We start from the raw sequence: 13,188 nt of genomic DNA on the forward strand, positions 1-13,188 counted from the left end.
AACTTTATCTTCAACTCTGGCTCTTTCTAGTCACCTGAGTATGATAACACAAACAACAAATTGATTCAGTCTGAGATGGGTGAATAAACTCAACAGCAAGTTTTCATTAAAAATGTTTGGCTCACGCTTCCACCAGACACCATGTTCCATTTAGGGCAGTGAATTGATAAGTTTGTGGCTTCTGGGTCCAACTCCAGTCTCACTGTAGTGTTTGCAATGGTTTCTGTATTGGGCTTCTAAGCGGCACAAGACTCTGAGAAAAAAAAATCACTAAGGGTGCATTAAACAGGTTTGGTTAAATCCTACCTTCCAGTTTATCACAGTGTTGTATAGAGACAGGATGCTCAGCACCTGGTCCTGAGTGACTCATTTATTAGTGTTTTTACTGTTAGCATTAGCATTTATTATATGGTACTTACAGCAACTGTTCTTCATATTCTTAAACCCATGTATTCCTGAAATGTTATGAATGCATATTCTTATAGCGAGAGATATGCAAAGATCAAGGAACATTGAAAATGATAACTGGGTTTTTTTACACACATGCATATATAACAAATATTATTCAAGAAGAAGTTATGAAATTGAAAGGGTGAGTACTTACAAAGAGTTGAAGAAAGGGAGATGTAGAAGTGATGTAAATATAGTACTCTCAGATGAAGTTCTGAAAAAATGTTACAAGTTTAAAAGAAAATAGTAATGAGATCGATAAATTATGGATTAAGCAGCAGAAACAGTATGATGAGACAGGGTAATTGGCATAAATAAGACTAACACACATAAATATATGAAATGATCACTTTGCATAAAAAATAGAGAATCCAAGAAAAAATTAAAAATTCATCAAACAAAATCAGGAATACATGTGGGATTTTTGAATCTTAAATGGAAGTAATTACTGAGAATTTTAAAAGTGTTCATTTTTTCCTCAAGGTTAGAAATTAAAAGGCATTTTTTTATTCCACACAGAAATTATTGGAGAAAATGAACAGTAGATGTTTCTGTTCTCATGTAACTTTTCTATGGCAGAAAGACAAGTGACTTCTGGTTGGAAAAGACATCCTGATATTTACAAGAAATAATAAGATATGAACAAAAGATATAGATTTAATAAATCAGAGCCAGAAAATATGTTATTATATATTGAAAATTCAACTTTATTTTATGCACAAGTAACAATTAATAGAAAATAAGAACAAAAAGTTTCTTTGCCTACAATGTCACTAGTAAGGTGTGGTTCTGTGCCACCATGAAACATGCATCTGCCCATTGCCTGAGTCTGAGACAAGCATGAGCAGCAGCATGAGACCATGCCTCAGGACCATAAATGGAAGAAAATAAGCAGTAATAGAGAGATAGCAGAGATACCTCTCTAGGGTGCCAGCAATGAGTTACTTAAATTGTTGTTGGCCAAAGACATTCCTATAGTTCCCCACCAAAGCTTCACAGACCATTTCCAAACCATGGTTACACCTCCCAATACAATGGTGAGAACCTATTTCTGAATTTCCTACATACTTAGGTCATCATAAAACAGACATCCATCTGGTGCCTAGTGTATAGCTTCACTGGGAGTTACTAAAGTTGATAGGGCCCAAAGTTAATCTGCATGATAGTGGAACAGGAACAAAATTCCTCACTTTCAAGAGCTACAGGTTCTAAAAGAGAAAATTGTTAGCAGTCTTCATATATATTGATGGCACAGTGGCCTAAATATAATAGGAGTAATCAAGCTACTTATGGGAATTGTGATTAAATCCACGAGAAGAAAGAAATACCATGAACTGCTAACATGACCAAGAATCTGAGATAAAATGTCACAGCCCTATGCAGATACTAATTCTCTCATTCTATTAGAGGAATACAGAAATAAAGTGAGTCCTAATTACATATTGACATACTGATAGATTTGTATATCACTTGACCCTATATATTTCTAGATGAGAAATAACACAATGATGTGCAGGTGGGTTCTTTATATAGAGTGCTAAGAGGCTTTGGGGTACCATGTTCTGATGTTTCATATCTTCATAAAATCCCTGCTTCAAAGCCTCATACATCTGCATTGAAAAGGCAGCAAAAAGATTCTAAGTGATTCAGAAGTGGTTGATGATTCCATACTGACAATCTCTTCCAGCCTCAACTTTACTATCAGACATAGGAATTCAGAGTCTGTGGAAGCAGACACAAGATCTGCACAGGATGAAAAACATTAAACACACACACACACACACACACACACACGCACGCACGCACGCACGCACGCACGCACACGCACACGCACACGCACACCAGAATCAAGAACAAAGAAATCTAGAGTGCCGTGGAAATTCCCAAGTTGGATCTCCCAGGGTAGAGAAAAGAGCAGTTCTAGCCTAGTATGCACCATCTACTAAAGTTTGAAGTGGATTATCTTCTATGCAGGCAATCCAGCACTGCAAGACTGAGTCAGGGATGTCACATCTTAATGGAGAAGCAGTAGCTTCAGAAGCAGGATCCTGCTTACTACAAGGTGACAGGAGTGGCAGACTCAGAGCTATACTGCTGGGAATCAAAAAATCCTTGCCTTTGCTGATTTCAATAGGATCTGTCTCCAGTAGATGTCAGGGGCAGTCTTTATTCTCAGGGCCTATGAACAATTAGGCTTTGGTTATACCCAGGACCAAGTGAGACCTGGAATATAGCCAGAGCATTACTGGTAAAAACCTGCACTACTGAGAGTTTTATTAGCACTCCTTGCCTCTGATTGAAAGAGTGTGTGCATTCAATTTGAGCATGGAGTAGGAACAAATGAGGGTGATCGCAGTTCCAGCAAAGGAGGTAAATCCTGTGGTTATCTTGAAGATCTCCATCAGATATACTGATTCATTTCTCCCTTCCACCTATATAAGTGCTGCCACTGAAGCAGCAAAATTGAAAGTGCACAAGAGGAAAAATGTAATTTACCCTGGGCTGCCACTCTGATTATCAATAGATAAAACCAGATGGTGGTAACTAGCAGATAATCGTTTATCTGGCTGCTTAGGCCTATTATCCTGGCTATCTACAGGAAAGCCTCTGTTTCTCTCTGAAGCTGGCTGATTGTGATTTTTGGGCTGCTAATTGCTGCTTGTTGTTTACTTTTTCTCTTATGCCATGTGAGATTTCCCAAAAGCAGTTATTGAATGTTTAACTTATAGCATTGCATTTTACATTTAATATTTAACATACATGTACATATATCATATATATATATATACATATATCGTATATATCATAGATGTATATATATATGTGTGTGTGTGTGCCTAAAATTAGATTCTTGTATTAAAAATAGAAATTTACTTATAAGCCCTTCTCTGAACATACCCAATTTGCAATTCATATTCCCAGTATCATGATGATTAAGAAATAATCTGAGGTATTTGTTTTAGAAAGAAGTATTCATAACACATGCATATTCTCAATAATATCATGTTTGTATATATGATTTTATGTGTGATCCCATGCATGTGTGCACACATTTGGCAATCATTTTTGGTTCAAATTCTAATTCATATTCTTGAAATATTTTAGTCAGTATTAATACATGGATATTGAAATTTTAAAACAATTCACCAAATTCCCTATTCTAGAATTCCACTCCAATCACTGCCATCACCATTGCATCATTACTTCATTTACTTACTCTATTTTTAGTGACATCTTAGTTCAGATATGGCACCTGTGTGTGTGTGGATGTGGGGCCATGTACAAGCACATGGGTAGCCTCTCAGGGATAGCATTACTGAGAAAAATCTGTCTTTCCCCTTTCATCAGTTCATTAAATAATATAAGGCACTCTGATATCATTTGGCTTCATAATTTTTCCTCACAATATAGTAGAATGTTGGCTGGGTTTTATAGTGAAAGAATTATGCATGCCAAGTCAACTGGTGGGAATTCAAGAGTACAAGTGTGCTTAAATACCCATCAAATACTAGCAGAATGCAGAGATAAATTAGTAATGGCAGACTGACATGGTGTTTCTCATGGGTATGGAATTTGGCAAACACGTTGCACAAGTTGGCCAATAAAATTCAAAGTTCTTACTGTCAATGCCCATTCCTTATAGCCTGGGTTTGCATGCTTAAGTGAATACACCTAGTTTTCTGTATTTGTATTTCATAAAATAATCTCAGATTATCATATTTCCAAACAGTGAGCTTGCTGAGAGAGCCATCTACTGGCTATGAATATCATAAACATAACAGCAAAACAGCATGATGAATATTACTCTAAGTCCTGATGTTCATTCTATGAACCAAATCTTCTATCACTTTCCTTTCTGTGATTTTACCCCCTGTGTTCCTCCAGTTTTGACGTTTGGTGCCTTACTCTTGGATTGAAATCATAGGACCTAATGTGTCTCTGACGTTTATTTGTTATCAACATATAGATGGAATTATAGCGACACTGAGGACTCTCCAATGTATAAAATCTCAAGAGTTCAATAAAGTTTTCACCTATCTTCATTTTACTTTACAATAATGTCCTTTTTCAGAATTTCTTACAATATAAAGGTCTTAATGACAGTTTTCTAAGTCACTAATATTGATATTATTTCTACTCATAACCACCATTGTGTGTTAATATCAAAACTATGGCTAACAAGATTGTAAATCATCAAGGTAAACTGTATGCTTTTACCAACTTTTTCTAATTTTGTACCAATACTCAACCCTTAGTAGGGTATTGATGGCTTGGTTCCCAAAGACATGTATAATATTTTTTCACTCTCTCTCTTTTTTTGAATAATGCAGAATTATATCATTGACAGGAAGACAAATCATGCACAATATAGCAAGCATAAAATACAACACATGGCAGAGGTTATTGTGGAACCAGAAGGGTAACTTTCATTGGCCTTTTTCCAGGAAGCATATAATGTCTAACTGTATTCTAAATACCTATCTTTATTTCCACAGAAAGCACACCTATAACTGTTATAAAAATAATCATTTTGGGAAATCAATATGGCGCTTTCTTAGAAAATTGGGAATCAATCTCCCCCAAGATCCAGCTATACCACTCCTGGGCATATATCCAAGAAATGCTCAATCATACCACAAGAACACTTGCTCAGCTATGTTCATATCAGCATTGTTTGTAATAGCCAAAACCTGGAAACAACCTAGATGCCCTTCAACTGAAGAATGGATAAATAAATTGTGGCACATATACACAATGGAATACTACTCAGCAGAGAAAAACAATGACATCATGAGGTTTGCAGACAAATGGATGGATCTAGAAAAAATCATCCTGAGTGAGGTAACCCAGACTCAGAAAGACAAATATGGTATGTACTCACTCATAGGAAGATGCTAGATGTGGAAAAAGGATGACTGGACTGCTACTCACATCACCAGTGAGGCTACCTGGAAAACGGGACCCCAAGAAAGACACGGAGAAATGGATGAGATCTACATGAACTGCCTGGACATGAGTGGGAGCAATGAAGGGCGAGGGTCAAGGGAAAGAGAGAGGGAGATCCTCGCTGGATCAAGAAAAGAGAGGGAGAACAAGGAATAGGATACCATGGTAAATGAAGACCACATGAGAAAAGGAAGAAACAAAGAGCTAAAGAGGCCCACAGAAACCCACAAAGATACCCCCACAAAACACTGCTGGCAATGGTCGAGAGAGAGCCGGGACTGACCTATTCTGGTGATGGGATGGCCAAACACCCTAATAGTTGTGCCATAAACCCCATCCAAGGACTGAGGAATCTGGATGCAGACATCCACAGCTAGGCCCCTGGTGGAGCGCTGGGAGTCTAATTAGTGAGAAAGAGGAGAGTTTATATGAGTGAGAATTGTTGAAAGTAAGGTTGGATAAAGCACAGGGACAAATAACCAAATGAATGGAAATACATGAACTATGAACCAAAGGCTGAGGGGCCCCCAACTGGATCAGGCCCTCTGAATAGGTGAGACAGTCGATTGGCTTGATCTGTTTGGGAGGCATCTAGGCAGTGGTACCATGTCCTGGGCTCATTGCATGAGTTGGCTGTTTGAAACCTGGGACTTATGCAGGGATGCTTGGCTCAGTCTGGGAGGAGGGGACTGGACCTGCCTATACTGAGTCTATCAATTCGATCCCAGTCCTCGGGGGAGACCTTGATATGAAGGAGGTAGGAATGGGGGGTGGGCTGGGGGGAAAGGGGAGGGGGGCAGGAAGGGAGAGAACAAGGGAATCTGTGGCTATTATATAGAACTGAATAGTATTGTAAAATAAAAAATAAAATAAATAATAATAATAATAATCATTTTGCTGTACCATTATAAAATTCCACAACTACAAAAACTGCTATGAAGAATTGACAGTCTTGTGTCCAGCCACAAATGATGAATGCACAACTCATCATCAGTCTTGACTGAGAAAATATTTTATACAATGGGGAGACACTGTATAAGAAACTAAGGATTTGTATATCTATTGTGACAAGTATCTTCAATAAGGATAAACAAGCCACAAAAACAAAATTTCAAAATAATTAATACCAAAAACATGATTAGCACAATTATACCACAAATCATGACAACAACGCCAGGAAATCATCTCAACATCCCACACTTAGCTGAAAAACTGCAGACAAATGGTGGATGCTAAGAGAGAAAGAACCCATCTTTCACTGGGACAATAATACTGATAGGCATTTTAATTCCAAGAGGTCAATGCTAAAATCTGTTATATATTATACCTTATAATATACACATTGTGCATTTATTTTGTATTCATTTGTGTAGGAATGGAAGAAGAGTATTAATAATAAGGGGTATTCACCTTGAATTAGTAACAGAAGATTTTCCTCATATTAAACTCTAGATTTCCATCAAAGTAATCAGCTTTCTGCATTCTACCTTACCATAAGGTTCTACTAGGAGTTTCTTATGATATTAAGGCCTTAGAAATAATCTGCTATGCCATTAATACTGTTTTTGTTTCTACTCATTACTACCATGTTGTATTAATGTAAATCCTAGAGTTAACAGTACTACCATAGGTTCAGGTAAACTTCATTATTGTACTAACTTTATCAAATTATACAGTTTGCCAAAACTTATCCTTTATTAGCATATTAGTGCCTTCATTCTCAAAGCCAAGCCTCAATTTCTCACTCTATCTTTTGTAAGTAACACAGAGCTATACCTTTGACAGGGAAATAAATTGTAGCCAATATAGTCATTCTAGGCTACTACACATGGCAGGTGAGATTATGAACCCAGAAAGAGACACTTTATCTGTTACTTTCATGAAACTGTATAACTTACATGTTCTAAATAGCTATCCTTATGCCCACCAACAAGTTTAGGTGTTACCATCAGCAAAATTCTACATGTTACAGCACCATCACACAAGTCCACAACTGCGGAAACTGCAAACAAGAACTGACAGTTGTGTATACAGTTAATGAATCCTCACAAATCATTATATGTAGACTCAGAAAATACAATGGGTAGACACACCATAAGATCATAAGGAATAGGCCATCTGCTGTGACAAAAATGTGTTCTAAAATTGACAGGGAAGATCCACAATGAAAATTTCTAAAGCATGAAAAAAGTTGGGCACAATGACACTTCAAGTTGTCATGCCTACACAGATGGGAAAATCAGTCAAATCCTATACTTTGTTGTAAAGGTACATGCAAATGAGGGATGCTAAGAGAGATAGAGAGAGAATAAGTCCTCTTCTGTGTCAAGACCATTGATATTTTATTCAGCTCAAAGAATTCAGCCCTAAACAGAGTTATATATTATCAGTACATAATGTACACTTCACAAATTAGAGACATATGTAGTCATGAATATATATATATATATATATATATATATATATATATATATATATATATAAAGAAAATGTTGAATAAAAAGTGGTAATCATTTTGATATTTAATGGAGCAGATATGTGCAGGAGACAGGAGAAAGAAATGTGAAAATAATATGAATATACATATACACAAATACATATAGATATATATGCATATGAAGGGAATTGAAAAGGAATCAAACTGTATTTGGAGAGATATTGCCACAAATATCCAAGACGTTTTATTGGGAATAACTCAAGTGTCATTAAATTTGGTTGAGTTTTTGGCTATGGGTATTCCTATAGTTCCCCACTCAAGCATCACAGACCATTTCAAAGCTGTGGTTAAATATTCACAATCTGATGGAAAGGCCCTATTGCTGAAGATATTACTTACTTATGCCATTGGAGAGGAGAAATCCATCTGCTTGCCAAATAGAAGCTTCAATGCTACTGACTATATTTGATAGGGGAGAAAGTTAAGCTGCTTGTTACTGGAGGAAGAAAAAACAATTTTCAATATTGTGAGCTAAAAATCCTGCAACACGCAATAATCAGTAGTCTTGAAGATATACTTTTGCCATTGTGGGATAAAAATTATGGGAGTAATGAACTACTTTTGATTTGAATTATTATCTACTCCATGAGATGGAAGCCTTACCTCCCAATGTTCAAGTGCCCAATAACCTGAGAATAGATAGTTTACAGACCTATGAAAAAATCTATTTCATATTCTGCTGAAGACACATAGTAATAAATTGAACCATAATGACATATTGTCATACCCACATGTCTGTGCATCACTTGACCCTCATCAGAGATCCTCCTTCTCATAATAGATGGGAAATAACACAGAGATACTCAGATGATATATCTGTAGAGACAGGGAGATTTTGGAGTACTAGGTCCTAAATTGGATAAGTTCTTCAAATCTCTCGCCTTAAACCTCATAGATATATGTTGAAAAAGAAGCATAAAGAATGTAACAGAGGAAGAGTTGGTGGGTGAAACCAAGGAAACAATGTGTTCCAGACTCAACTTTCCTATCAGACATAGGATCTCATAGAGTCTGTGACAGCCACAGAAAATCTGCATAGGTTCAAACCATAAAAATAAAACACCAAGAAGGGAAAGTAAAAAAGTATATCATCTTTAACCTAGAAGCTTTTTGCAATTGTTATATATACTGATAAGTACAAACATCAGATACAAAGAAAAAATTATGGTGTGACAAAGCAAATGTGACTTAAATATGTAGGATTACTTTAGCATACATAAAGTGGTAATGTAAAGTATTATGTTAATATAAGGAATGAAATGCTCACAGAAGAAACTTCTTAGAAAATTCCTATCCCCTTTATGATTTCAAGAAAGAATCCAATGATTGTTTACAAAAATTAAATTTCGCTGGGTAGTAGTGGTGCATGCCTTTAATCCAAGTACTTGGGAGGCAGAGACAGGCAGATCTCTGTGAGTTTGAGGCCAACCTGTTCTAAAAGCAAGTTCCAGGACAGCCAAGGCTGTTACACAGAAAAACTGTTTGAAAAAATACCAAAAAAAATAAATTTCATAATTTTAAATGGAAATATCACATGTGCAAATCTTAAATGCCTCAAAAACATGTGCAAATTTAAAAGCAGTCCAAAGATTCCTATTGTTACCACCTGCAATAGACATCTTCCTATTTAGCATCTTCAGGGAATTCATTAGGGAATGTAAATGCTGGGTCCTTTACTTTCCTTAATATCCTATGTTTAAGGCAAAGAAAACAACTTGAAAATATTGTATAGTACATAACTCCTGTGGATAGAAAACATACATTCTTTAAATTACTTTTAAATATAAACATAATTTTACCAAAGCTCTAGAAATTAAGAAAATAGAGTTTGAAATTGAATTGATTACACAAGTGCTTATATCTCAAAAATGCAAGTCAGAAAAGAGGTTGTTTTACAATACCATCAGCTGAGTGTGGTGGTAGACATCTGTGGTGGGAACTTCTCATGATGCTGAGGAGAAGTGAGGTTCAAGAGGTGAGTTTGAGATGGCAGTGAAGAGCACAGTGAGACTCTGTTTCAGAAGTATAGGACAACAATTAAAGAACAGCACTGGAATAAATGCAACATATGCACATTTTTAACTAAAATACAAATTAATACCCATATATATTTCAGAATTAAACTTAACACAAACTGCTCACAAATAAAGAAACAATGCCACTCTTCTAAGATTGCTAAAATAAAACTCATGAAATGGTGTGGGATTACAACAATCTATATTAAAATACTCTAGATTATGAAGTTCTCCATTAAAATTTATACATAAACAGAATAAAATTCCTAATAATCTTAAAGTTAACCATTGAGATCATGAGGATTAATATATCTGACCTATTAAGAAACTTACATGTTCAACAATTAAGTTAAATTTCTTCTACTTTTAGACAGCACTGCTTTTTTTTTCACATGCTTCCCTCTGATATCATTATTCTTTTCACGGGATTTTTATCTCTTTAGACATAATGTAAGAAGAATGTGGTTTGAAGGCAGTGAACAAATTTAGGTCTTAATTATCTATGTATATCCCTCTGTTATTGCAACAGTAAATCAGTTTAAGTTCATGCACTAATTTCGTTCAGAGAGCAGAGCCTTGCTTTATAATTCTGTGCTGTGAAATCTAATTTTCAACACTGACAGTACTATGAACAATTAACATTTTACGACAGAGTGTTTTAAGCAGGCGGTTTGTTAAGGAATAGGAACTTAGTAAAATGTGAGTCATTGTTTCTACATGTTTTCATTATATGCTTTCCTTCCAAAGATCGTATAAAATAGAAGACTTTGGGAAATGCAGTGCACATAGATAAACCTTATCACCCTCCACTCCCTTCTTCCTTCTTATTTTTTTATACTTTCTCTATTTCACTCAATTCCAGCTCTTTATCTATCTCTGTATCACTCAACCCTCAACTTTCCTAACTTTTCCTATCAATGTATCATTCTGGGAGGGCTACAAATTCCTTCACCTGATATTTCTAAGTGACACAATAATTCCATTGCTGCTTGTGCTTTTTGAATAGTTTCTACTCTGTCTCAGCTGACCATCTGATAAGACCCCAAATGCTTTCCCTCTCATATGCTCTAAAACAAGAGAAACTTGGAGAGAATTAAATTAATCTAGGACATAAAGACCATAATATTATATTACCATATTCACATGAAAAATGTTTAGTGATTGTAAGTAGCAACTCAGGCAAAGAACTATAAATGCATAAATATGTATGACATACCAGAGTGCTTGGTGGAGATAGATTACCAATGAGGAGATATTTAGTCAGTGGAAATTCAACATTTAAATGTATTAAGGAAATCTGGTGTGAAAATTTCTTTCAATGGAAATATGTAATAACAATCTGATATTATCAATAAATACTTGATTTCCTAAAAGGCTCATGCATCAATTGATGTAGTGGGTATCTGTTCCAGTTTTCACCTGGAATTACGACTCCTAGTGAGGCTTCTGGTAACTGCCATGCCTACCTATGACCAGCCTCTGGGGCATGGCCAGGACAGGAGCCCTTAAGACAGGAGTTCTGTACATACTGGGCCTCTTGCTTCCTAGTGATCCTGGATGCTGGATGGCAGACTGAGGCAGAGTTCTCCAGAGAACCCCACTGGGCTGCACCTCACCTCTCCCAGATCCTGTAATCAACCCTTTTACTGGCTGTAAGTTACCCCAAAATAAAACTTTTTTTTACAACATGGAGTTGCCTTGATAAATCTGCACAATAACATGACTTCATAGAAATGAATTGGCAGACCAGGAAGAGGGAACAAACTACATGAACTATTATTGCCAAAGTGCAATGAGACCCTTAATGGGAACAGAATGATAATAAGTAATTTTGCTGTGTAATCTGTCTTTGCCTACAAAATGTCTTTGGTGATATGTAAGACAATGCTAAAAATGTTACTGCTTGAAGATCACCATGAATCTCATGGCCCCAGGAGAGAAATGTCCCTGCTATTGGAATTTTTCACACTGAGTCCTCCAGGAAGTATAAGGAACTCTCTTTGGTTTCTGTCAGATAATCATTCTCAAAATAAACCCCCTTCCTTGCAGGATCCAGTAATGTGGCAGTGATGACAAATCTTAAACCAGAAGCAGTGTCTCCAGAGGTAGGAACACATTTCCTGAACACAAACAGGAGCAGGTTTGTGAGCAATCCTAGCAAGTCCCTTCCAGTGTTTGTTTTCAATTGGCTCTTTCTCCTGCAGGCATATTGAGCAGTAGTTTTTTTCTTCACTAAGGAGCAAGGTGTAGTGAGGCCCTAGCTAGTGCCAAAAACCATATGGGAACTGGACTGCAGCCAAGAGCTTAACTGGCAAAAGTTCTGTCTACAAATATTTACATTACCTTTAATTGTCTCTGTTTGGCTGAGTATGTACATGAAAATGAAGAATGGATTTAGATCTAATCATGAGGGAGATCTCAAATCTATGAATGAAAATTAAAACCATTAAACTGGGTAATCTCTATCAGAGTTTCTCTTTCATCTCACTTAACTTCCTCCTTTTATATTGCAGCAAATACAGGGAAAGGGAAAGGAGAAAGACAAGAAAAACTCAATATATCCTAAGCTCTGGCTCCAAATGACAACAAGCAATATCAGCCAGTAGTACCTTGGGATTCAGCGTGTATCTGACTACTTTGGACTCTTATCATGGCTTTCTAAAAGAAAGCTTCCATTTCTGTCTGGCCCTTCTGTTTGAGTGTCTTGAAATTCACATGACTGACAATTTCACATATGTACTGCAATAAGAGATACACAGAGAACTCTCCCATATATTCTATCCCTCATTTCTGTCAAGTTCCTCACTGATATGCATTATATACACTGATATACTCTACAAGAAGTTATAAATTAGAATTTATCATGCTAGTAGATACAATATTACAATATGTGTTGTCTAACCTTAATACAAACTGAGTTCAATTAAGGCACTTGTGTGTGTGTGTAGATATGGGAAGTGTAGTGTATTAAGGGAAGCATACCTGAAGATTCCTGACCCTCCTTTCTCCAACAACTCATCAGATGCTAATAGCTACTCAGTTCAGGGTAGGGATTCAAAAGTCCTTCTTCCTGCCATACTAGTTTGTTTCCTGGCTTGATCTGGTGTAAGAATTTTTGTGCAATATCACTTGTTGATAGTTTGTCTATTGAACAGTGCTGAAATATGCATCAAATAAATTTTTGATGCAGATGTCTACTATCTCTGCCTTCTCTGGGAAAGTATGTCTCCAAGGACTAAAATTTGCTATAACATATAGGTTAGTATTTCTTCAACTACT

The sequence above is a fragment of the Peromyscus maniculatus genome, chromosome 1 (assembly GCF_049852395.1).
Source record: "Peromyscus maniculatus bairdii isolate BWxNUB_F1_BW_parent chromosome 1, HU_Pman_BW_mat_3.1, whole genome shotgun sequence".
Classification (NCBI taxonomy): Eukaryota; Metazoa; Chordata; class Mammalia; order Rodentia; family Cricetidae; genus Peromyscus; species Peromyscus maniculatus.